Raw genomic sequence first — 27,821 nt, 5'->3', positions numbered from 1 at the left:
GTGAACTTAAGAGTGGAAAAATGAGAAACTGCAAGAAACCAAAACTGATAGATTTCCCCATCACTGGAACAAGCTTGTTGTTGTTTTTATATGCCATTCCTAACAGATATGAGCTGCTGGTGTCAAACCAAAAGGCTCTGAATTCTCCTTCTTCTGTTCAACGTGTGCAAATTATTGTGACCTTTATATGTACTTGTGGGGGGTGTGCTTGTTGTGGCTTGTGCCGTCATGCTCATATTGCAAGACCACCCAGGGGGAATAGTGTGTGTGTGTGTCTGTTGCTGAGGTTACTTCCTTTTCTTCTCTCCAACCTCCTGCACCCGGATTCTGAATGCGGAGAAATTCTTCACCTCCAAGTGTGTGTCATCTTAAAGCTGACTTTCTCTAAGCATAGCCAGGCAGCTGTTGCCAAGGCCAGCTGGCGTAAATTCTCTCCGTTTGACAGCTGATGAAGGGATGGAGGATTTATAACTTATTTGAGTTCCCATACATCACCCTTTGTGTCGCTTGCTTATGATGGCCTTGCCAAAAGATAAAGAAGTGCAGGACTCTCAGTATGGGCTGTGGTGACAGGCCAGGGACAAATGTCTCTGTTGGGTAAATTGATTTGAATAGCTCTAGTGAAATATCAGGCGAGGCTGAAAATATGATTGGGTTTAATGATCCTCCTTGCATTGTATCCCACTAGAATTCCAAATGGCAGACAAGTTAATTAAAGTCACGTATAGCATTGGGAATGGAAGGAGGACATAATCGGTAGATATAGATATGTATTGTCGGAGCATCTATCTATTAACTGTATCTGTCTGTCTATCTAAAAGTTATTTCCCCCTCCTGCTAGTTCCAATATAGTGACTTTCCTAGGAGGCCAATAAATATCATCTGTAATTTATAGGGTGTTTATGCAGGTAAAACTGTTCAGAATATTTTTCCCTAACCCCTAGAGTCTAACAAGCAAAAACCTCGAGGCATAAAAATGCAGAATGAAAAGATGGAGAGCAGACAAACTGTTTATTCTCCTCTGGTGAAATTTAGTGCACATAAAACTTAATATGGTGTTAAGAATTGAGCATTCATTTTCTGTGAGCAAAGGAGGTTTGCGGCCGTATAAGTTGGGAATCGGAAAGGGAAGGTAAAGTAGTTGTTGTTGTTGGTGTGTGTATGTGTGTGTGTGTGTGTTTATCTATCTATATATTGCATACATGAATGAAAATATGTAAAAAATAAAGCAGATATATCTTCACGTATGCCCTTTGCACCTCTCTTTGGGCATGACCTCAATGCTGCCCTTGTGTGCAAAGTAGTTTTTGTTGTTCATGTTTAAAAGAATTATGGGGGGGAAAGTGTGTTTGAGTTTATCTCATGTTGTACATCTCTGCAGCATCTGTTGAATGTTATGAACTCAGACCTTCCTTATTCAGCAAAGTATCACGAGAGCATCAAGAGATCTTGTAGGGTGGAAGAATAAGGTGGGTCAAGAGAAGCAGTGATTTCTCAGTGCTACAATGCCCCACGAGTGTCAAATGAACATCCAAACACACTTTGGTCAACAGATGGGGCTCCGCTGTGTGCCAGAATTATCCAAAGTTAAATTGAGTGGCAGAAGGCACATGACATTCTTGGTGGTGATGACCTCCTTGTGGAATGCTCAGCCATCAGAAGTATGATAGACATGTTCAGTGCTAGCATTAAAGAGGTCATTGAAGACCTTATTATTCATGTAGGCATTTGGGGAGATGTGAAAGGAAAATTATCCCATTCTTACTTAATGTTTTAGTAGCATCTGTGTGATGGTTTTTACACTGCTTTATTTTTATTGATGTTGTATTGATGAGATTATATTGTTTATTGTTAACTATCATGGTGAAAACAGAAATTTAGATTTAGAATAAGATAAATGAATGGGACAGAATTGTTAAAGATATGAAAGAAAGTCAGAAGATAAATTTATATGATATATATATATATATATATATATATATGGCAAACACATGCGAGTTGTGAGTAAGGTCAAAAGGAAATTGTATGGGGGCTACAATCCTATTATTTTTTTATATTTTGCTGGAAGCTGCCCACAGTGGCTGGGGAAACCCAGCCAGATGGATGGGGTATAATTATTATTATTATTCATATTTACCTTGGAATAAGCCACATTGAATCAAATGGCACTTACATGGGTAAACATATGTCACTTAAATAGTAAGATTGTGTGTTCAAAAAAAGAGGGGGGGGAGACCTACATCATGCATGTTATTGGTGACACGAAGATCAAATCACATTATTTGTTAATACCTAGTAGCCATGTAAATATATAATGGGCGATATCCTGTGATGTCTGCCTATTTGCACAAAAAAAAAAACCCCACTTCAGCATGACTTCACCTTCCTCCTCTCCCACCTCCAGTGCCATCCAACCCCAGGTTTTTTTTGGAGCCCCCCCCAACCCTCTGGAACAGATTGGAGGTGGGCCCAGGCTGCAGGAGAAGCAGACAAAGGAGAAGCCGTGTTACGCAAGCAGACAGCCTATTGAACTTCATTGAATCTCACCCAAGAACTTTCTGGAAATGTAGTGATAGAATTATCAAAGAGAAAACAGGAGAAATTGTACTCCTAAAACCAATGTTTTTGTTGTTGGGACTGCTTGAGCAATAAATCAGTGTTTGATAAACAACCTGCTTATCAATGCTCAGATATATTGATTGTAAAATATAGGAAGAAACCAAGCTTGCCAGCAATGGATAAATGGCTTCAAAGTACCTGGAAAATTCTGATAATAGTAAAAATTACCCACTCTAAAGTGTGGGACAACAAGCAGTTCACAATTGTGTCTATTTAGGACAACAGGGGGCCTTTTGTGTTATACTGCAACAGAATTAAACATACAAAGACGAGTATGTCAGAAAATATTTAATATATTGTATATTAATTGTTTCTGATGTGATCTCTCCCCACACCTGCACAGATTAATTCTAAGGTTCCTCACAACTTTTAAAAAGCCTCTTACATAATGACTTGAATATAGGAATTTCACATGCAAGAAGGTTTTGCCAAATGCTTATCTAATTTTCATGAATTCCCAAGGAAAATGTTTACATAGGGCTGAGGGTGGGCATTTAAATTACTGATATATTTATTTTAATAATTCCGGTTAAGCAGCTCACTACACACTTCCTCCAGCTAGGTGCAAAGTAATGAAATAGACGGTGGCAGCACAACAACTGTTTTGTAGCCTCACATCCTGTCCCACATTATGATTGTATTTTATTAGAAGGAGCCTATAAAGATGATTTCAGGGCCCAAGCCAGTAGCCAGTTGAAACTGTGTATGTTGAGGGAGTATCAGGGGAGACAATATACTGCCTTCAAAATATTGCAGACTACAACTACCATCCCTGATTATTGGCCATGCATGCTGGGGCAGATGGGAGTGTAGTCAACATCACCTGGAAGGTAACACAATGGCTATATGTGATTTACGCACACAAGCACATGCTGGACATTAGTGGAAGATAGGCTGGAATAAATGTCAGTGATCTCTTTGTGAGGCTGTGAAATACCTCTAAATGGGAAGTCAGACAATGGCAACATTCATTGTTTGAGCTCAGTTGTTTATAAACAAATGCCCCCAATTAAGTGAGAAATGGAAACACTGGCTTTTTAAATCATTAAGACCTAGAAATATACAGTCATGATTCCAGATAAGAGATCAAGCCATGCAGAGTGCAGGGAAGGAGGAGATAAGCATGATGAAGCAGTAGACATAAACCCAGGAAATATAATTTTTAAAGAAATTACCAGTGGGTTGACTAATAAAAGGAGAAGGGGAAAGGTTGCTGGAGAGAACAAGAGGCAAGGTGAGAATCAGTGCGGGAATGAATGTTTACAGGGCTGGCAGGACTCTAGTAAAAGGGAAGCCGGAGCAGGGCTTGAAAGGTTAATGCAAGCACTCCGGCCCTAAGCTGTAAAACCATCTGCTGGTTTATAGAGCAAAGGCAACCGGGAAACAAATAGCCTGGCCTGCCAAGCCTTAGGTGAGACTCATTTGTGCAATGAAGAAGTGCTGAATGTTAAAAAGAGCTTGGAAGCTGCCCCAAACACAGCCAGAGGTGGGGCTGGCATCAAGCTGACCATGTAGGAAGCAGACTGCACCATGTAGGAAGCAGCTTTGCACCATTTTAATATATATCTTTTCCCCAAGGCAAGAGTGGCAGCGAGTTCAGGCAATAGAAGGCCACCTTTGGAGCTGCAAAGCCAACTGGACTTCTGGAGCATCCAGAGATGGGAGAATAACAGCACTGAGTGGTGAGGAGGGAGAACAGTGGTCCCCTCACCAAGCAAAGGCTTTAAAAGGACAGTAGGACCTCTGGCAGGGGAGGATGAGGGGGAGAGGCAGCGAGGTAGCATGGGGCACCCAGGACATCACCTTTCCCTGGGCCCCTTCAAACATGGCAACATATTTGCTTCTGTGACGCCCAGGGAAATGCCATCATCTCTGGTTCCTCCCATTTATTTCACAAAATATTCTGTGTAATGAATTTCTAAAGTTTGTTTGCAGCCTGTGCGAAGATGGATGTAAGGAGCACAGCAAAAGAAATTTCTCTCGACTTGCAGCACTAATAGGTAACATGACACTTTGGTGCAATGTCACGCTTTGAGACACATTGTCAATCAATCATGCTTTATTGCTCCAACTTTCCTTAATGCGGGCTCATAAAATCAAAATCAAAACACAGCCACAGCTACACAATAAAACTACAATACAGGAAACGCAGCAGAAAGCCAAACTTGCTGGCATAGCAAATGTTATGTTAATGCACCATGGCCAGTTATAAGTATTTAAAGGCACTGCTTGCAACAGTGTTTCTTTTCTTAAGAAATTTGGGGGACACTCCATTGAGAAGTTCTCTGATACAAGGCCCATGGGAATTGATGGAAGTTACAGAAATCAAGCTAGTAGGTAACTTTTAAATAGTAAATAGATGTATGGCACAATTGGTTTGGGTGATATGCTTTTATAAGGAAAGATTTGGGTTGAGTCCTACTTCTCTGACTCACTAACCCCAGTCTTTGGAATAAAGAAGATAAAAGTTGTGAAAACTCATGTATCATTGTGATTACTGTCATCACCATCATTTGTTAAATTCTTCATTTTACTTTGGAAATTGGCCTTCAGTAGAACACTTTTGTGATTCATTTTACAATTAGCAGTCTACATTTTTGGGCTTACTCACAGGCAATTAGTTGCTGACATTTGTCCTTCTGTGTGACGAAAGTGAGCCTTGACTACAGCAAGACGCAATACTGCCCGTCTGAATTCCATTGACTGGAATGGAAACTTTGTGGCCAAGTTAGATTCAGTTGCTGCTAACTTTTGATGGCTCATAGAGAGCGCCATCATTATGCATAGCAATCTATAGGACAAAGTCCTATTAAGTTGCAAGTGTGTATGCATCAGCCCCAGAGACTTGAGTAAGATTTAAACATTTGTTACCAGTATGTATAGGACTGTAATTTAGGGATGCAAATCTTGCTAGTGAAAACCTTTTACAAAAATGTGTAGGATCTAGAGTCTCCATAAACAGACCTCTGCTTGTGGGATGCTCCCAAAGAGAAAAGTGGATAATTGGTTTAAGTAGGTTGGAGGACCCTCTGTGGTAGATTTTGAAGATGCTCAGGGAGAGAAGATGAAGGGGAAACACTGATGTCATCTAGCCCCCTGGACCCCCCCAGTTTTAAAACATTTATTGCAAGTTCCCCAGCTTTCCCTATTTCCCTCCTTACAGCAGCACTATAGCTTTATCTGGTGCATAAAGACTGCAATCCTATAACCACTTAAGTAGAAATAAGCCCCACTGAACTCCTGACATGCCTGCACCATAAATTTGATTATTTAACAGTGTCACAAAAGTTGTTTCACCCTACCAAATGTAACAACTTTTCAGTGTCACACTCCAAACAAAGAAAATATATGAATGTGCTGCTCTTGTAGTTGTTTAGCAGAGCAGCAAGTTACATAAAATGTAGCCCAGAATGGATTTTACTAGTTTTTTAAAAAGAAACCTATGCAAAAAGAAGGGGGAAATTTTATATATAACTAAAGGGTTGTAGCTCAGTGGTAGGGCGTCTGCTTTGCATGCAGCAAGTCTCAGTCCCAGGAATCTCCAGGTTCAGCAGGGAATGTCTCCTGCCTGAAACCCTGGGAAGCCATTACAATACTGTGAAGGGCCAATTGTCTGGCTTGGTAAAGGCAGCTTCCTGTGACCTTATATGAATTAATGTGTACATTCATTTGGTTCATTGTGTATGGAATCAATGGTACCCGAGAGTTTTTTTCCCTTTTCCAAGTCTTGTATCATTGTTTACCAAATTGTAGACAAATATATTCAGTCAATTTGGCCATTAGAGCTAAGCTCCTGCAAGGTCCGTCTTTTAATTGAAACAAATAAAAAAGAAGAAATGGTTTCTGAGTTCGGAATGGACTAAGCAGCTATTTGGAATGAGCTATGGCGTGTATTAGTAGGCCTTTGTAATAAAGCTGAATTGTAGACTGATAAGTGGATCTTGCTTCCCAGCACATTGCAGCTACTTTTATGGTACTGTCAATGTGCATTTCAGAATGTTCAAATAATAGGTGGGTTTCTGCTTATTTGTTTTATTAAATTGTGACTCTCTTATGCCCTCCTGCCCAAAAGAGGTCTCCGGGACAGCTTACTGCCAGGTATCATCAAACAATGTGAAACAATAATCAAAGAACAAAATGCACAGCAATGACACAAAGGACTAAAATTGCAACAGGAATAGTTATGGCGCACACACCGGGAGCAGTGAACTATGCCATAAAACCTGCATTCAAATGATATACCCCAAGAGATGGATGGCAGTAGTGAGAGCCACAATTTGGGTGCTGCTATTAACAAGAAGGCTTGACTCTCTATGCCTCTCTCTCCAAACCTCACAGGGTAGAGGACCTGTAACAGGCCTGTTCTTGATTAGTTCTCAAGGGCCTGTTCACAGGGGAGGAGACAGTTCTTGACATACCCATTCCATTCTCTGTTCAGAGAAACTAAGCTTGCTTCCAGATGACCTGCTTATAGAGCTTTCGTCCTGAATAATGTTTGCAGAGAGGTTAGATGGCATCTATTAATTGGAAATGGATTCTTATTTGTTTGTGGGGAGGTGAGATGATGCTGCATCAAGCGTTACTGGACTGCTGCCTGAAAATTCAGAGACAGATCCCCTGCTAGCTTGAAGTCAGATATACTAAAATAGATGGCCAATGGTCAGACTCAATAGCCCCATGAGGACATTTGATCTGCGGTGCAATATATGAAAGCAGTGGTGTGGTTAGAATCATGCAGGAGACATGCCATTTTGCTGTCTGAGGTGAAAGACAAAATGGTGCCATCCCTATTCCATATACAGATGTGAACTGGACTGACAACATCCCTTCAGCATTGGCAATGGGGTGTACACTTGAGGAAGCAGGCTAGTTTAGGAAGTGAATGAAAGGTTGTGCGGCATACATAGCTGTGTCTTCCAGAGATGAATGGTGAGGAGGTTCAGGAAGAATTGGCAGGGTCTGCTGCCAGTGTCACCTTCAGCTTTTCCCTGTTGAGGTGCTTGCCTCATTCTGCCTAATGATAGAACTGTCCCTGGTGATGGGGGGAGCAGCTGGAACCTTATTGGCACAAAGGTGGAGAACAAATGTAGTACCCACGAAGGAAGAATGGCAAGGTAAAATGTTTGAATATGCTGAACTGGCTGGTCTGATGAACAGGATAAGAGAAAACGAAGATAAGGAATATGAGGAGGAATGGACAATGTTTATTGAATATTTTAAGAACCAGTTTAAAGAAATACATAGTTTAGCAGGTCTTGAGTAGATGCAACAGAGCTGAAATAGATAGAGTATTTAATAGATAACAAATTGGATGATTAAAAACATTACGTAGAGTAGTAGAAAAGCAAAGGAACCAGGAAAAGTGTGGAAGGGGAGTCATATGGTATATGCATACATACTGTATTTGGTACAAAGCTGTAAGTGGGACAGGGGGAGGGGAGGGGGTTAAATATGCTCTCTGTTCCTGTTTTTGAAAATGCAAGTATTTTTTTTAAAAAAGAAGAACTGTGACGTGGGTAAGGAAAGTGGACCCGACCCCTATGCCTTCCTCACATCTTATCCCTGGTTGACAGTCTGCACAGAGCTTGTATAAGCCTCAAATGCTTATGACCTTACCATCTAAAGCGAAATGTCTGCATTTCTGTGGTGAGTAAATAAATGGACAGCCATTAAATATTTGTTGCATTTCCCACCGTAGCTCAGCAGGTAATGGTAACAGTTCCCATTACACTTTCAGATCCATTAATGGAAACTCTTGGGGGGGGGAAAGGTGAGCCGTGTACTATTATGAACTTATTATCTTACTACTGCAAATCTTCTTGGTTAAGTGGAAGTATTTCCAAGTCACTTGGACACACAGAAGTACCAATGCTGAGCTGGGAATAAATAATGCAGCAATGTATTTTTGTTAACGCCTGGTTAATTACTGCAGCAAAATAACCTGTCAGGTCGAAACTCCTGCATCTCTCTTTCTCGCTCTCTCTTTTGGTTTGTTTTTGGCTGTTGCACAAGCCTCCCTCCATTAGGGCTGCTGAAATGGTAACTGGAAATAAATATACCATTTATCATAAAAGCTAACTAGGGATTCGTTTTAAGGATGGGACTCTGCTAAATCAAAAGACCAGCAGAAAATGAAATGGGAGTTAACAAATATTGTTTAATGCATATACTATAGCCATAATCAAGTTTGTCTTGCTTAGACTGCATTCTTACATGAGATGAAGTCTCACTGAACTCAGTGGAACCTACTTTTGAGTAGACATGTCTGGGGTTGCACAGTTCGTTTCCTTCCTGCAGACCTGATGTCTATTGCAGCTTTGCCTTACACCTCTCCTTACTGCAACCTTTGAAGGACTGTCTTGCTACTGTTAGCCACATCATTTGGGAAACTGCCGAGCCTGGCATATATTGCAAAGATCCTTCCTTCCTTGGCAATTGACAGTTTCTGCACAGGACCTGATGATAGGTCTTTCCTGATGTCTGCAATCCCTAATCAGTCATACAATACAGAAGTTGGCAAGCAATAGACAGTCCAGTAGCTGTTTGCCAATGAACTTGTGGTTTTCCTGACTGAGATACTTCATAAGCACCTGGAGCTTTTATCTGCTAATACATTATTTCATAAAGCAATATGGATCAGCCTTTCCTTCCTATTAATAGGAGTGCCTTCACACAGACACACCCTATTTACTTACTTACTTACTTACTTACTTACTTATCACTTTTATATCCCAGCCTTCCTCCAAGGATCTCCAAACAGGATACATGACTCTCACAGCAACCCCATGAGGTTGTTAGCCTAAGAGGCAGTGTCTTGGGAAGAGCTGCAAAGCACATGCTTTGCATCCAGAAGGTCCATGGTTCAATCCCTAACATTACTAACTCGGGCTGGGGAAGAAGAGTTTGGATTTGATATCCCGCTTTATCACTACCCTAAGGAGTCTCAAAGTGGCTAACAATCTCCTTTCCCTTCCTCCCCCACAACAAACACTCTGTGAGGTGAGTGGGGCTGAGAGACTTTGGAGAAGTGTGACTAGCCCAAGGTCACCCAGCAGCTGCATGTGGAGAAGTGGAGATGCGAACCCAGTTCACCAGATTACGAGTCTACCGCTCTTAACCACTACACCACATGGGCTCCCTTATCCAAAATACTGAAGAGCCACTGCCAGTTGGTGTAGGCAATACTAACCTACAGTAGGTGGAATAATATTTAACTCAGATAAGGATGGGGGAGAAATTAAGTCCTTTGTGAATTTTGGGATGCGGTACTCCAGTTTTAAAAATGTGTACTTTAGGGGAAAGTGGGCAAAGAAATGCAAATATTAGTGCAAATAACATTCTGTTGCTTACAAAAACGTGTGCATCGGACAAAGTTGCATTAAATGTATTTATTAAGAGAAAGGTGCACTGAAATGCTGACACATTTTGGGGAGGACATTCCTTTGGGGAGAGAGAGAGAGAGAGAGAGATGAATAGAACACCTTTTCTTTTTCATGATAGGGTCCTCTTGTAACTTTAACAACTATCTGATAGGCGGAAAGTTGGTGGATCAAGCTTTTTCTGGCATGGAGATGAGTCATTGGGAAAGTGTCTCCCACTATATTTCTGTGTACCTGGCAACTGTTTTAGGCAATGGAAACCTACCAAAAGGAAAGCTGGAAATCCTTGCTGGTAGTGTCAGCATGCCAGTCTAAATATAACACCCATTAACTTTTTATGCTGTGAACCACCCAGAGATCTACAGGTAAAGGCCAGTATACTACTTCTACTTCTAGTTCTACTACTACTACTACTACTACTACTACTAATAATAATAATAATAATTGTCTCCTTTGTCCTCCTAAATCCCAGATAATGAATAGTTGGAGGTTGTTACTCGAATGGCATTCTGTACCTGCTCAAAAGCATTCCACACTTTTGAACAGTGGCAGTGGGAAAACATTCTAGGGCTAAGCCCTGGGACCACATAAACTCCACTAGCAACCCCAAAATAGCCGTTTATCAGCATATTGCATGGCAATGCGCCTTATTTTAGGCAAAGAGAATTGTAACCATTCAATGTGACAGAAGAATGAGCATCCATATTTAGGCTCAGATCGCTGATATTCGTTTGACAAGCAGACCTTATTGACTCCATATGGGAGCAGTCTGCTTTCTATCAAGATATATTAGCAATATCAAGATCATGCATGTGGCATTTATGTATACATGCTCTGTCCTATGTCTGATCGCTACTTCTGCTTTGTTGTCTCTAGGCACTGTATGATGGTAATCTGTCTAGATTTGAATCAGGAAACACTGATGAGATGGGCAGAGAAGCTGAAATTCAACTGCTAGTTTTGTTTTGCTTTTGAATTACTCTCCAGTCTGCTAACCTCTCTGAAAACACTCCACGCTCTGTGGCTTCAGTATAAAAAAATCATTAGTATAACCACAGCCCTGGGCCATTAGGTCACAAAAAAGCAGTGAAGGTGAGAAAAATAAAATACTAAGGAAGCTCAGTGAGAGATATATCCTTTTGGTCTGTGCTGCAGAGTCTCAAGTGACTCCACCACACTGGACATTCTGACAACACTCAGGAGGATGTAACATGACCCAGTGCCTCTGACAGGCAAAGCTGTGGCTTCTCAGTAGCTATTATCAGAAGCAGGTAGGGGTGGAGCTGGAAAAGTGCCTCTACGGTTATTGGAAAACTATGGTTGTACCAAGTGGTGCTATGGCATGCTCTGTGTGACCCCTGGCACACATACTTCAGGGAATGCCCTGGGTTACATTGTATGGAGGCACTTTGGAATAAGAGAAGGGGCCCTAAGAAAGCAAAGTGGAAGATAAGCATTGAAAGATGCATGGAAAGACAAGTAAGTCCTTGAGGGATAGCTCAGTCGGTAGAGAATGAGACTGTTAATCTCAGGGTTGTGGGTTCGAGCCACACATTGAGTGAAAGATCCTTGTCTTGCTGGGTTGGATTAGATGATCCTCCTGGTTCCTTCCCACTCTGCAATTCTATGATTCTATGAACTGATGTACCAAGGAGGTGTTAGCTATGGGAATGTAGCTATAAAAATGGGCTATAGCTAAATGGATAGCCAAGTGCCACTGCCAGCTTCTCTTTCCAGCTGCTTTGGCCTCATGTTTCTTTCCCATCAGGAAAAACTGTCACAGTTTATTGCATCAATGTGGCAGAGCCGGTTTATGAATGAACACATGTACATAGGCAGGAACTAGACTGACCCAACTATCCCTATTCCAACCCCACAACCAACAAGGCAGGGCATCATTTTGGAGAGAGATTGTTACTAATTCTACATTATGTTCTTAAGAGTGAAGTTGTGGCCACCAGATAAGCTTGGGTGCAGAGACAATGTTATATCTTTTCCTAGTGTCTGATTCCAAGAGAAGTTTACCTATGACAGGTTATTCTTCTTCAGAAAATAGATGTCAGGATTAAAAACCGAAGTCCGCTCAGAAGCAAGAAAATTAAAAGGAATCTTTCCCATTATGACTTTCAACAAGAAATTCTATAAGTCTGGAAATACCCATGGCTCATGCAATTCAGCTAATATCAGTCATGCTTCAGCAATCAAAGCAGAACCCTTGGTTTTTAAGTGTAAAGCATCTTCTGCAACCTGGTGCTCTCCAGATGTTTTTGACTGCAACTGCCATCACCCCCAACCATTAGTCATGCTGATTAGGGCTGATGGGAGTTGAGTCCGACAACATCTAGCAGCCCAATGAGGGAAGCTGGTGCAGAGTTTTCTTTTTCTCAATATTTGTGTATCAGACCACTTCTTCTAGCAAAGCCTTTTAGATTCAGATCTTGGAAAAAGAAAGATTTCTCTTTCTCTTAAACCCCCACCCCACCCCCAACTTAAATATATCTACAGTGTTGCACAGCTTGTGGGATATGCTCCTTGGATAATGTGTCAGCTTCATCCTAGGGAGAGACTGATGACATGCCTATATCTTAAGTATCATTCTTGACGTGTGCTTTGCAGTGGCTGCTACTTTGAGGTGATTGAAGAAATGCAGTGCTGGGCTAGAGTGATCTCCTGGTGGGCAAGGGATTTTAGAGTCAAAGATAACCTGTAAAGAAGCAATAGAATATGACAGAACATCTTGTTTGCTTTCTCTCCTTCTGTGCTACAAGGAATCTCTGGGTTATATCCAATGTAGCTCCAATTTAAAGTCACTTAGCAGCATGCTTGTTCAACTGGTGAAATATTTTGCACCAGGAGTACATTGTTGCATGAGACACTACCTAAGCAGGTTGCTGGTGAAGCAATAGATTGCACATTGTGTTGTGCAGCAAGTTTCTGTTGGCACAACCATTGCATTAGATTCTTCTGTTGCACAACGTTCACCCATCCGCTGCTTGCATTATTATTACTATTATTATTACTATTTTATTGCCTAATAGAAACAGTCTCTAGCTGACTAATGGACAGAATCAAAATAGAAAATTAAAAGCTTAGTTATCGCCAATAAACTAAAAGAAAAGCAAAATCACAAATCACATCAACAACAGCAATAGCACTTCAGCAGTCTATGGACCATGATGACACAGCAGAACCTTTCAAACACCTGGGAAAAGAAGAAGGTCTTAACTTGGTTCTGGAAGGTTTTTACAGTTCATGTAAGGCAGGCCTCACTGGGGATGTGGTTCTACCTTCCAGACTTCTTTAGGGACATATGGAAAACGGCTGCAGGTGAGGAATATAACATCATGTCAGGAGAGGTGACCCCTCCAGTATTTGAGCCCTGAGCCATATAGGGCTTTGTAGGTTAAAACCAACACTTGGAATTGTATGAGAGGAGGAGAATGTGTGAAATGCTTTCTGCTATACATAGTCTTAAGAAATACCTGCTCAGTTTTCATGACCCTTTGAAAACATTTGGTTTCTGGCGATATTCCCAAAGTAGTAAGAATCTATGAAATATCTGTTTTTACATCGAATTGGGAGAGAAAAACAAAGTGGCAGGGAGCAGTCTGCCTTTCCAAGCCACTGTTTGGTTTCATTTGGACCGCAGGTCATTTTGCAAGGGCTCAGCAACTATAGCCCCAGATTCTGAATTGTTGGGGGGGGGGGCTTTGTGTGTGTTTTGTCTCCATGCACTGTACAGTAAGCTCGCACCAATGTGGGCAAGAAGACAGATGGCTGTTTATTTCAGCTTACCAGAGCTAATCCATCACGGCACATGTAGCAATTGCAGCTTTGAACTCCACAAAGCTTTTATTTCCAGAGGTGAAATAAATAAATAACCAGGCACATGAATTCTCTCCCTCTCTCTTGTCAGCCTCACTTCTTATTGAGCATGTTCATTTATTTTGCTAAACATCCATAATTTGGAAATTGCTTTCTTTAGCCGCTGGTTATTTAATGTCATGCCAGTGTTAGCTGAACTCATGGGTAAGGGGGGAAATGAGGCTTCTGATCACTTGATTAATTACTAGGAAGGGTTTTTACTGCTTTGCAACAAGGAGACCCCTCCCCTTCAACCCCACGTTCAGGATAGATCCATCTCCTGTTTCCATTTGCACATCTGCATCAGGTTGTATTTTCTGCCCTAGTCGCCCTACAATGGTTCAATAAAAATGGATGGAATTATAATTAAAACTTCTCACAAGCTGTGGTTTCTCCTTGAAATTGTTATTAACTTGACACTCATTTATTTTTCACTCCATTACTCCAGAAAGTAGCCATTGTATTTCCAGGAGTTTCATTATTGATATCATACTATAAGTTGCTGCTCCTGACAAGATCAGATTATTGGCTCAACAAGTTTAAGAACCTGCTTTCTAAAAGATGGGAACCAGGACAATGGCTCTGCAGGTATGACATGTTGGGTTCAATTCCTCAGGGATTTATCAAGTACAAGCCTGTTGGTGATGCGTGGGAATTGTTATTGTTCCTCCTCCTCCTCCTCCTCATCTTGTTAGTTGTGTGTTACACAAAAGAGGTATCCAAGCCCACATACAACATTTTTAAGAGCATAAAGGTAGGTTGTTTAAAAAAATGAATAGAAAGCACATGCAGTTCATTAAAATCCAGCAAACAACCCCCAGTAACTGTAGAAAAATGTTTGTGCAGCAGCTCTAACTGAAAGATGGCTTCCAGTGTTGGCTGAGCATAGTAAGTGAGCATTGTTGGTAGGCAGAGTTCAAGGAAGGGAGTAATGAGAAGGCAAAAACATTTGCAATATAATTTTTATATTGTTTTTCATTTTGTTGCTTGTTGGTTTGCATACTATGTTGCATTCCAGTATTGAAAGTGGCATAAGGAAAGTTACAAAATAACTAGAGGCAAAAACCCCTTTCAGCTGGGTGGGCACTCCAAATGTTTGCAGGAGAGCAACATTCTGCCACATGCATGCAAAGTACCTACACATATAGGCACGTTGCATGTATGTGTCAGAATGTGCGCAAGGGGAGCAGAGTCTGCTGTTGTGATACTGGTGTCCTGTTCTGGCAACACAAATGTCATGGGCAAGTCAGGAGGATGCAAATATGGCAGTGCAAAGAGCAGAGCAGGAAAGAGACAGACAGGGTCCAAGCAATATTAGAATTCCTGGAAAGATGGGTGGTAGGTATTTCAGGACCATGGACAGAGCCCAGGAGTTGGATGATTGTGTTAGAAACAGCTCAGTCTCTCAACTGAGCCCTTTAATGCTCTCTGAACCTGACTATAAGTCTTTGACTGTGCATCCTTACTGAGTAGAGCAGAGCATTAAACTCCACCTGGCCTGGAGCCCAGCACTCCCATATTCTCTCCATGTGCTTATTTACTGATTCTATTAAATTTACACCCCACATTTCGTCCCAAAGGAGCCTATGCCAGGCTCGCTGCCTACACAACAACTCAGTAAAGGGTGTGACTCCTGGAGATAAATATGCCAGCCCCCCCCCCCGGGCAATTGGGCTTAAGGGCTACCTGTCCCGACACCTTCCTCCAGATTATGCCCTTTGCCTTTTATGAGGAAGCCACAATTGAGATGTGCCACACATCCATTTTCTTCTTTGCTCAGTCATAGCCTGAGATGAGAGAGCTATGGACCAGGCTTTGTGGACTGGGAGGTGAAGACAAAACCTTCTGTATCACCTTCACACAACTATATTGAAATGCAAGCAGAGGATGATGACAGGCCTCAGTTCCTAGAGGATTTGCCTGCAGCTTGACTTTGTTAGGCTGTTGTAGCTTTCCTGTGTTTCGTTCTTTCCTTCCTCAACAGTTAATTATTCATGCGCTTGCAACCAGGAAAACAGTTTTGTTTTCCTTTAGGTGTAATTAGAGCAATCAAAGCGTTTGTAGTACTGTAATACAAATGCGCTCCTATTCTTCCTTCCTTTGTCTCTGTTGTATGTCTCTACCTTGGTCCTGTCTGCTTCTCTGTCTTTCTCATACTGTATGTGTGTGTGTGTGTTCAATGCAGAGTAGAAAAATGAAGACCTTTGAACCCAAACAAGTTTCTGGGGTGCAGATGACTCGGCAATCTCTGCAGAGGAATTTGGCGTTGCCGTAATTGCTATGGATAGCAATGATTATTTGCCAAACAAAGCTAATAATTTGAAGATTGCTTCTCTGAAAAGAAGGGAGAAGCAAGGGCAAAGGGGGACTGTGTGGATGAATCTTTAATGTGCTGCATCCATATTTTGTGAACAAATGGGAAGAGCAATATTGGATGTAATCGTGAAACCATGGAATCTGCAGCTGAGTTGAATTTTGTTCTTTTGAGTCTGGAGCAAGGGAGAATTTTATTTCCCACTTGTGGTAGTCGCTTCAGTGCTTCCCAAGTAGCAGTTCATAACCACCACCTCTGTGGCTTCTGGCTTTTCAATTAGTTGGACTTTACCACATCCCTCTCCCCTATGCTTTCCTGGATCTCCACACCATCTGATAAGTTTTAGCTATCTTCCATGTTGCTAGTCGTCATGCAGCACCAACTTTAAGAGTTCCATCTGAATAGGTGCATGCAAAATTGTGTACACCAGTGGTCGATTTTGGCCTAAATGGGGTTTGGAGATATGTCATGGATGGGGAAACATACATCTGCCACTCTTAGTTCTGGCTGCCTTCTATTTGATGGAACTGCATCCCAGAAGTGATAGGATGGTCTCCTACATTGTGGGTGAGGAAGGGCAGTCTTCTCACTTCTGTTATTGCAGAGGATCCTTGCTGTGTCTGCTGAAAGTGCTGGCTGGTGAGAAGATACTGCTGGAGGTGATATCACCAGCAGTAGCCCAAAGTCCTGAAAATGTGGTAGTGGGCATAGCTAGAGCAGCCATAGACCTATTGGCTCCTAGGCTAGACCATTTACTGGAAAGAGATTTGACCCATACAACTCTTTTGCAGAAACTTAAAGCTGGCGTAGTAAAAAAGGGATGTAAATGCAATGAAGGATCTGCTGCTCTATGCTTCTAGCCCATCTTCAGATCACAAAGTGGGTTGCTTCAAAGAAAACCACGAGACTTAACCCAAATACAAGAAGAAACAGGGGCTGGAGGAAAAACTAGAAGAAACTTGATAATGCCAGAATGGTGAAATGCAAAATCTTTAATACTAACTAAATTAATCATTGCACATTCATTGGAAAGTCCAGCAATACAGTTTCAACATTTCACAATCCCCCCCATCATAAATGAACTAGGATGTACGACATCTCTTAATTCATCGCCCAAGAGTTGTAATTTTAATGTATTATTGGAAAATCTCAATAAAAAAATCTTAAAAGGTGAAAAAAAAATTGCTCCAAAGAACTTGGGGGGGGGGGATTACAGCTTTTGAACAAGTTCACCTTGTCTATGTTTGATTCTCATAAGCAGGAATATCATAAGTAAATTTTGACATTTGTCCCAAAAAGAAAAAGTTCAAAAGAGGAGGAGCACCAAGCTTTTCCCAGTTGAATGCTCTTGGGAGTTGTGCTTCTGTTAAATATCTTTTTGTTCACACATCCCACTAAAATATAAAATATAATAGAACTCTCAAGGGTGCCTTCAGGATTCTATGCAGTTTACTCCAGATCTATATCTATACACCCAATTGCTGTTGGCTAATAGCAGATTGAAAATGGAACTTTTTATATGCAAAGGATGTACTCAGCCACTGGACCTCAGTCCTTCCTTCCCTACAGCTGCTCCTTCTGTGGTCCGTGGCTGAGGTCAGGCAGGTCTTTATACACTCCTTGAATTATATGCCTCTTGAAACATTGCCAGAGGCTTTACATGGAAAACAATTATGCAGGTAGCCTTCAATTCAGTGAGGCAGTTGCAGTAAATGCTTAAATGAGGAAGGTATGTGGTGGTCTAATGCTGCTCAGAACAGGCCACTCTGACACAGTCATGTGCTCACAGAAGTGAATAAACGGAAGATTTCATCCCTACACAATGGGACCCTTGCTGCTATCAGCCACTTAGTGACTTAATCAAGTCAGATTGCAGCTTCTTAATAGCTTGATGTAATATGCCACATGTTGGCAAATGAATTATCTAACCATCAGCAGACTTTGGAAGGCTGTAAAGAGAAGGATGTGTGCAATGCATATTGGTTAAAAAAAACAACCACTAATAAGAGATGAGTAGGAGAGGCTTTCTCCGTTGATATCATGGGTAGAAATTGTATTACAGCAGCATCCCAGTGTGCATGTGCCTTTAGACATTGACAAAAGAGGGAACCCGGTTGTCAAGAGTTTGGAGAGGAGCTTAATCATAGCAGCTGATAATGATCAAGAGATGACAGGATCCTGGTCATTTTGTTCTCTTTGTTAAATGGCCTTAGAGTGAACTGACTCATTTCTTTATGATGGTATGGGGGAAAAGTAGATCATATTATAGCTTTTAAGAGAGCGACTGCGATTTGGTTTTTTTTCTTCAATATAATATGTGAAATGACAGGCTCTGTCAAATCCATACAGTGGGAGGAACTGATAGCCTGCAACAGGATGGTAAAGTTTGGGATTAATTTTTTTAATAGTACACTGAAGATGCAAGTGGTTCAGGGAGAGGTAGATGGCAGGGATTTTGCTGCCTTGACTTGCCAGAGCTTGAGGCAGGGCATGGAGGGTGAGTGGGACCTGCCAGCCCAGCCCAGCCCAGCCCAGTCCTCACCACAAATACCACTGAAGCGACCCCCCACCAGAGCCAGGAGGGGCTGTGCAGGGGGGAGCCTGGCTGGCCAATGCGGCCCTTGGATCATCCCAGCCTTGCAAAGTGGCTCAGGGCTGGGAGGGCAGTGTGAGGAGGACACAACAGCCATGCGCCCCTCAATCTTGTCAGTGTTTGGGGAAAAAAGGTTCTGACCTCCTTTTTACTCCTTTGCCTAGTCCTCAGACCTTAGTTGGCACAAAAGAGTCTTTGTGAAAGAGTATTCTTGCAGAGTATTGCTGCTTTTATTCTTAAAAAGTCTTCTTCTCCAACCATGACCGTCAGCTTTACACACACCAAACGCAACCAGCTTTCTACCATCCATCCAACCAACCAACCAACCCACACCCAACCCTAACATTGACCACTCTGTATATACAAGTGCAATTTGGTGAAAGGTTGCATAAGTCATTGTAGGCCGCTGACTCATGCTGACTTAGTTCTTTTAGCATTAAAGAAACAGCGGCCATTTTTAGCCATGACAAATCCCATCCTCACAAAGCTGTGCAGGGCTGACAGGGCAGCATGAGGAGCCAAATGTGCCCACCAGATAAATGTGCCCAGGGCCATTGCCCTGGCAGTCTCACCCCCACACTACGTGCCTGGTGGTAACCCAAGCTCCTCCAGCACCATGCTGCCTCATTTTCCCTCAGCTACCTGAGGTGGTTGCCTCACTCTGCATAATGGCAGGATCAGTCCTGAGTGGAAGCTGCAGTCATGTTTTTAATGCAGGCAACTAAATTAATGTGGGAAACATTTACTACTTGATAAGACCACCAGACTGTGGCACACATTAGAATTCATGCCTGGGGAGGAAATATCATAGCAACACAGGAAGCTGCCCTATATAAAATTAGACCATTGGTTAGGTAAAGTTAAAGGTACCCCTGACCATTAGGTCCAGTCGTGACCGACTCTGGGGTTGTGTGCTCATCTCACTCCGTAGGCTGAGGGAGCTGGTGTTTGTCTGCAGACAGCTTCCGGGTCATGTGGCCAGCATGACAAAGCCACTTCTGGCGAACCAGAGCAGCGCACGGAAACACCGTTTACCTTCCCGCCGAAGCGGTACCTATTTATCTACTTGCACTTTGACATGCTTTCGAACTGCTAGGTTGGCAGGAGCAGGGACCGAGCAATGGGAGCTCACCCCATTGCGGGGATTCGAACCGCCAACCTTCTGATCGGCAAGTCCTAGGCTCTGTAGTTTAACCCACAGCGCCACCCGCATCCCAGACCATTGGTTACTCTAGCTCTATTCTGTCTTCTCCATTTGGCAGTGGGTGTCCAGGACATTAGGCAGGAATCTTTTCCAGCCCTTCCCAGAGATTCCTGGGACGTTCTGCATGCAAATTATGTGCTCCTCCACTAAGCTATGGCCCTTCTTACCACGCCTTTGCATATTGACAACTGACCAAATCCGTGAAGGAAAACCTTACTATATGGTGAGTTGGTTACCTGTACAGAGCCATCATTCTCTAACAAATATGATATGGAACTTGTCTGGTGGTATATCTTTGGCTGATCTGCACCCAAAATTGGCCGTATATGATGGCCAGGAGTCATTTTTTGGATGGGAGACAGTTGTAAAATGTCAATATGGGTAGGTGAAAAGGTTTCCCTTGTTTAATTGCATCTCAGAAAGATAATTGAATCTTCAGAAAATTATTTCAGTTGCCGCCAGCTTAACAGTGCCATGGAAATATACAAAATTGCTCTTAAGTGCCGTGCCATTTCACTCCTTATGAAGTCCATTTGTTTGTGGTACTTTTAAAATGTGGCCATTGTGGTTTACAAATCAGGGTCTTGGAGTTCTGTAGCTTCCTTTTTTCCAGCTTTACTCAGGAACTGCCGTGCTATCCAGGGACACCCTCTGGAGAGATGAGCTTTGTTATTACTAAGCTAATTGCCAAAAAAGCACTTAACAACTGAGCCAGTGTGTCTCCTTTATTTATAATACATTTTGGGGGGGAGGAGTATCCTATGAAACCTCCTTTATAGACCATTGCTGAACATAAGAAATCCAAGCCAAATGCAGCACTGATTTCTGCACTTATGGAAAGCCCAGAATTAGAGGAATGATGTGCGCTAATTGTTACTGTCATCATGCTGTCCTTAAACGTTATTGCTGTGGGACAGTCTTCTCCATCCTGGTGGTGCCCGTCCAGTTCTGTGGGTGCTTGAGGCCCTCGGGAGAAGCAGGGAGTGTTGAGGTCAAACTGAAGGCATATAGGACCTTGAGCAGCTGCAATTGACCCTGCTAAGGGAACTACCAAAGGTGTTTGTGCAGGGAAGTGGTTCTCAAAAGGTGCAGTGGACCACACAGGTGTGGGAGGAGTGAGTGCCAAGTGTGGTGGGTAAGATTCAAGGACCATCAAAGAAACATTTAAAAATATCAGTGAAGTATAGTATCAAAATCATTCTAGATCAGCCATGAATCTCACTGGGTGGCCTTGGGCCAATCACTTCCTCTCAGCCGAAAGGGACAAGAATTGTATGAACCACCTTGGAGCTCCTTTGAGAAAAGGTGGGATATATAAATATATTAAAGCATTAATTAACTAACTAAAACACATGGGAATGCATTATGGGGTATGACTCCTCCCGTGGAGCTTTTTCAGATCAAGGGAGAGCAGCCCGCCAGGAAGGCTACCAGATGCTGGAGAAACATTTAACAGAAAGGGTGGGGGAGAACTCTTCACTGCCTTCAACCACCTTGCCACCTCAATTTCAGAGAAATCCTAAAGTGCCCAGCGAACGAGGCAGAAAAACAGAAGCCTCTTTTGTGGAGGAAGAATATTTTTTAGACTTTGGGGGGCCAGATTTCAAAACAGCATTATTCCCAGCTGATACACTTGCGAAGTTGAATTATCACTACACAGAAGGAATTGCTGCTTTTCAACGCTCTACAAAGCCCTGCGGGTGCGTTTGTTTGTTTGTTTGTTTGTTTGTTTATGTGGTGGTTGTGCTCATTTTGCCGGTCCTCTGCATACAACTTTGTGATAGCCTCTGCCTCTCTTAACCAATGGCTAAAGCAGATGAGGTTGGGGCGCATGGGCAGAGCAGAAGACAATGTCCATGCAGCTGCCAGCCGGCAGACCCCGTCTCCCCGGTTCTCCTTTTCTTTCTCAGAGCAGCAGAAGCAGGACCAGCTGCTGTCTGTCCTCCTCCTCCTCCACGTCCCTCTTTGAAGCTCTGTATTATTTTGCTTCTGATTCTCGCCCCCCGCATTCAGTAAACCACTGTCGCACCAAATTATGGCCGAAGTGACAAACCTTTAATTAGTTATAGTATTGTATGAGAAATGTTACTGTTAGCTGGGATAGCGCCAAGCAGCCCATAAATTGCTAATACGCCTGTCAGCTTCCATAATGCCCTTGACAGTAACAAAAACAAGAATTTACACAAGCCTTTGGATTCTTGTAAGAAAAGTTAATCTGAGAGTTGTATTATAACTGGGAGGGTGAGGTTTCCTCCCTCCCTTTCCTTCTTCTCCCTTAATAAAAGACAGGTTGAAATAAATTTAAAAAGTTACTAGTATTTCCAATATATCAGCAGCAACTAGCTCTCGTGTTCAGCCACCCACATCCACACTGATGGCAGGTTTAGGTTTTCTTCAGTGATGCTTTTTCTGCCCAGCAGTTAAAGAAATTCGGACCCCTCCTAGGAAACTTTGAGACTCATCCTGCTTAGGAAAAACACCTGCTGAAAATGTTGTCAACATCATCACTTTCCTTTGAAATGTTGGGTTTTCAAAAAAATTGTTTTATGTAGCAGGATCTCTAAGCGGTTCACATATAATACGCTAAGTACAAGTCATGAGAAACCAGTGAATCACAACACAATATTATTCAATAAAGCTCACTAGCACTGAATGTAATTCAATATTTTCTATATTTTCGAAACAAAATTTATATATCACCTGATTGTAAAAACAAAACAAAGCACTCTCCTCTGAGTGGGTTATAAATGCACTTGACTAGGACTATATAAGAGTAAATAAAACTGAGCTGTGTAAGCAAAAGTAGTTAATAAATAAAATAATTGAAAGCACATGTAAACATCTGTTTTTGGAGGCATTTAAAGCTCGTTCTTGTCTCCACCTCTTGATGTGGTCAGGGAAATGCATTCCAAAGGGTGAGTGCTCCCGCCAAGAAGGTCTACTTCCATGCTGTCACCAGATGTCCATCCATTGGTCATGGAACAATTAGCTGAGCCTCCCAGGAAGATCAGATCAGCTAGTTCCTAATAATATTCACATGCATCTGAAGAAGTGGCCCTGTGGACTCCCCTCCCCAAGTGTGTAGTATGGGGCTGTACTTACTTCCGTGAAACTTCTGGACTGTTTCTCTGCATAGCTTCCCTACAGGCTCCTCTACCTGCATTATTGGAATCAGGAATCTTGCTTATTTATGCTCTGTGCTTATGACATACTACAGTCTGGAAGATGCATCTTGCAGAGGGAGGTACGGCATGTGTAAATTTACAAAGGATTCTCTCTCTAGGGTTAGAGACATCCTTCATGTGTCAGCTCGATGGACCAATGTTCTGACTCAGTATAAGGCAGCTGTGTGTCTGTGTCCATGTGTGCATGCCCTTATGTGCATTTTAGAGTGGACAAGTGCCCTTGAATCCTACAGGTATTTGTACATCATTGAGCAGCCTTGCTTTACAGCACAGCCTATAATATGGATCCGGCAGCCAGTCTCAGGATCCCATTTGTACGCAACTCAGGGCTTTCAGCAGTTACCAGACTGACTGGTAGGGTGTCATTAAACCTTACCATCCTGGAGCAAAGCCAGCAAGGAATGTGTCATCTCAGAGTGTGAACACAGCATATCGCCTGCATGGAATATTCCTGCTCCCCCTTTTTAATATTAATTTTGGGCAAGTATTCATTATTGCGTCTGCTCCCATTTAATGAGTTTTCTCAACAGGGATTTTAAAATCTGTTTCCTCTTCTTGTCACTGCTTGTCGCAATGGCATAGGCATAGAATTCTTTCCCTATCTTTTTGAGCATTACCCAGTTGATATGTGTTCTCTTGTTCTCCAATATGCCAGATGTGGAAGTGCTTGGTTGGGAGTTTGCCAAGGTATCCTTCACAGCAGGAAAATAAGGTGTTGGTGACTTGGCAGGTATTATTCTTCCTTCTGAGCTGGCACCACCCCACAGGTGCCGATATTCCAACAGAGGCTGAGGTCTTAATATGCTCATTAAATTCCACGGCGAGTTTTACAAGGCTTGGTGCTAATCCTACAACTTTGCTTCTTTCCTGTTGAGTAATTTGACTTGCTTTCCTAAATTTCCCCATGCAGGCTTGATTGTTTTGGAGATCATCTTTCTGTAAGAAATCCCATGCCATATGTATTTGTGTTATGCCATTTGAAATCAATAGGATATGTTTTAAGAGATCACTGCATTCTGATGCTGGGTGCAACTGCAACTTTTGTAACTGAGTATGGGTTTTTTTGGAGGGGGGCTCTTTCAATGTGTGTGTGTGTGTGTGTGTGGTTGGTCAGTCAGAAGGAAGATGCACCATAAGGTTTTGAACCTGTCATTTGGGCCTTCCATTTGGACATGAATTGGCAGGGAAGCTAACAGATCTTTTTGTGCCCAGAGCACTAAATCACACATGCAGCAGAGAAGACCAAAAACGGTACAGTGGTACCTCGGGTTAAGAACTTAATTTGTTCTGGAGGTCCGTTCTTAACCTGAAACTGTTCTTAACCTGAAGCACCACTTTAGCTAATGGGGCCTCCAGCTGCCGCTGCGCCGCTGCTGCACGATTTCTGTTCTCATCCTGAAGCAAAGTTCTTAATTTAATTTCTGGGTTAGCGGAGTCTGTAACCTGAAGCGTATATAACCTGAAGCATATGTAACCCGAGGTACCATTTTATTTAAAATGGATCAGGAAGTAAGGAAGTGAGAGGAATTCAATTGAGTTCACATTTAAAGGCAACACATGTAGGTTGACCAGACCCAGAGTGTGGTAGGCTAAGATCCAATAGCCCATCTTGCGTAGCATCCTGTTTTCACAGTGGCAAACTGGATGCCTATGGGAAACCCACAAGCAGGATCTGAACCCAGGTGCACTCTCCTCTCCTGAGATATGTGAGACAGGGATAGCAATGATATTGAAACACCTCTTTATGACTTATGTTTTCACCCAAGCTTTCCTTTACTTTCACTTCTGATTTCTTAATTATCTGCTTTGTACACTGCTCTGTTTCATCTGTGATACATATTGTTTTCTTCTGTTTTTACCCAGACTTTATGAACATTGTTGAATATAACTGTAATGTTATTGTGTTTATGTAAACAGCTTAGATATTTTTATTATTTCCCTGCATTTCAGGGGGTTGGACTAGATGATCATTGAGGTTCCTTCCAGGTCAACAATTATTTACAGTGGAATTTTTTTTGTTTTTTTAAAAAATAAACAAACAATAGTTTAGGACTTGGTGGAATATTATTTTGAATTTTGCTTTTTGTTGATTTTATTCATTGACCATAATTCTTTGGGGATTGTTTCTTAGTGGAATGTTCTTTGATCTCACTACAGGGGAGCATGCTTTTTTGGGTAGAGAAATTCTCTGCATCAAAATTAATGCTGCTGGGTAGAAGGCACTTCCTCTGGCAGTACGTTGGAACTGGAACAATCTGCATGGATGTCACTCAGGCCAGCCTTGGCAACAGTCACAGCCCACAATGCCCGCTGCTATGGAGGGCTGCGGTTTGGCTTGTTTGGACTGATGGATGTTGTGTGCTGCAATCTGTGAACCATGTGAGTGCCCCCCCCTTCTGCTTTGCATCGCCGCTGGCGTGGCTTGTTGTGTTTATGAATCTGACAGACAAACACATCACAGGCGCAACGTATCTACTGATCTGTGTGGGAGATAAGACCCCTCAGCTTTGCTTCACTGCAAACCCAGCAGACAGCAACAAGGAAAAGCATTGATTTCCATCAGGTACTTTGCTGACAGATTAGGGGTAGAAGTTCACTGGGATTCTGCACATGGCAGAACTTGGGCTGTCTGTGCATTTCAAGTTTATAGGGAAGTTTTTAACGTCTGATGTTTTATTATGCTTTTATATTTGTTCAAGCCACCCTGAGTGGCTGGGGCAACCCAGTCAGATGAGCGGAGTACAAATAATAAACTTTATTATTTTTATTATCATTATCATTATCATTATTAACACCTTAAGGGAGGGAAGGAAGGAGGGAAGGGCAGGTGCTACCCTGTCCTTCTGTATCCTGTAGTGTGTGATAACAGTGTGCAAAGTTTGCTCCTGATGCAAAACCAATTGGATTGCCATGAGGTGCATGGTTCTCAGGTGCAGTTCTGAGAGGTAAAAATGGCTGGAGCATTGAGTGTGGTTCATATATATATTCTTTATTGAAAAATAAAAAAGTACAGAAGAATGGCAGATGAAGGTGATGGACTATATGGAAATGGCGGAAATGACTGGCAGAATCCGAGACCAGGGAGAAGAGTTGGTGGAAGAAGATTGGAAGAAGTTTAAAGACTATTTGCAGAAATACTGTAAAATTAATGAATGTTAAAATGATGTTGGACTGAAAATAAGTGGTTTTGGTAATAAGGTTAATAAGAATATGTAAATATTGATAGTTATATGGATGAAAATATATAGTTATAATAGGTTAAGATACAGAGTAAAGATAAATGAAAGAGGGTAAGGATTTGCTGAAAGGATTTTGTAAACGGGAATACAAAAAGGGGAGGTGTGAGGAAGTCAGGGAAGTAAGGAAATGAAATGTAAGGTATGGAAAGATCGATGTGTTTTTTAAGTGTTTTTTTATCTTTTTTCTGTAATTTGTATTTTTTCTTTTTTATTTCTTTTTCTTTTTCCTTTCTTTTTATCTATGTAATCTTTTCTTTGAAACTTTAATAAATATCATTTTTTTTAAAAAAAAGAAAAATAAAAAAGTACAAAATTACAAGTGCACAGAAGAAGATAAGACACAAAAAAAGAAGAAACGAGAAATTGCACCCATGTAGTACATGAATATGACTCATGACTTTGTACAATAGACTACCTTTCAACCCTACATAAGTCAGAGGGTTCTGTGAGCCTCCACACATAAGCACACGCGCACACTCACCCACCCACCCACCCACCTCCAACCTCCATCCAGGAAAGCAAGATGCAATCTAAGGACCCATTCCAACTAGGCAAAAGCACTCAATGAGGGTGCACAGCAGGGCAGGCGAGCGGCTGTGGCCTGAGAAGGAGCATGGCTTGGGTAAAATCCTAAGGTCCAGATACAGAGGCTGTTGGGTCATACTTAGCCCCCAGGTCTGAGATTTCCCATCCCTGATTCAGGGAATGGTGAATGCTTTTGCTTTCCCTCATATCCTGCAGATATACTATGAGGAGTTGGAGGCATATTATAAAGGGTGGACAAGCAGCAGTTCTCGTGGTGTCCTAACGTAGCAAACCAAAGGTAACCTAATGAAAAACAACCTAAGAAATGTATTGAGTTGTAAGCTTTCATAGATTAGAGTCCAATTCATTAGCCATATAAAATGTTATCCTGATTTGGCAGCTATATATAACCCTGTGTACAAAGGGTGGGGTGGGGAATAAGCATTGAAGTTGTAGAATAATGAAATGCAATTTGCCCACCCCACCCCCAATAAACCCAGCCTATGATAATTACATTAAAGATAAAATGTATGCAAAATGATTACAGTGACCATTCACAAAGCATTGTCTATGATGATGCAAACACCCTGGCATTGGTATGCTCATTAAAATGTATGCTCCAATTAAAAACCATCATCTCAGTTCAGGCCACCGGTGGGAAAGTTGAATTTAATTCAGCAGGTTCACTGAGGAATCTTCCTCCGAAGTTCAAGAATGTTAACTTTAAGGTCCATGCCCTAGGAGGCTGAAAAGTTCAGATACTGAATGGTGCTCTTTCTGTGGTCAGATTGCTGTCCATTTATTCTTTTTGGCTAGAGAGGTTGGTCTGTTCTGCAGAGGCAGAAGGGCACTGCCACCCATTGGCAGCCTATATCTCATTGGAAGATGAGCAGGTGCAC

At 42.1% G+C, this 27,821-nt stretch overlaps 1 protein-coding gene and 1 long non-coding RNA gene across 25 annotated transcripts in view; both read left to right on the top strand.

Annotated features, from left to right (window-relative positions):
* LOC308459352 overlaps positions 1-2,475 on the top strand; it is a 6,534-nt gene extending 4,059 nt beyond the window's left edge. The window contains exon 3 of the long non-coding RNA XR_013978022.1: positions 2,405-2,475. This is a non-coding gene — a long non-coding RNA (uncharacterized lncRNA). The remainder of the gene's footprint in view (positions 1-2,404) is intronic.
* NRXN3 (neurexin 3) overlaps positions 1-27,821 on the top strand; it is a 1,227,884-nt gene that overhangs the window by 604,778 nt on the left and 595,285 nt on the right. The window lies entirely within an intron of this gene.

This window comes from Podarcis pityusensis (assembly GCF_964106645.2).
Source record: "Podarcis pityusensis genome assembly, chromosome: 1".
NCBI classification, from domain to species: Eukaryota; Metazoa; Chordata; class Lepidosauria; order Squamata; family Lacertidae; genus Podarcis; species Podarcis pityusensis.
This window is presented reverse-complemented; position numbering and strand designations above follow the sequence as displayed.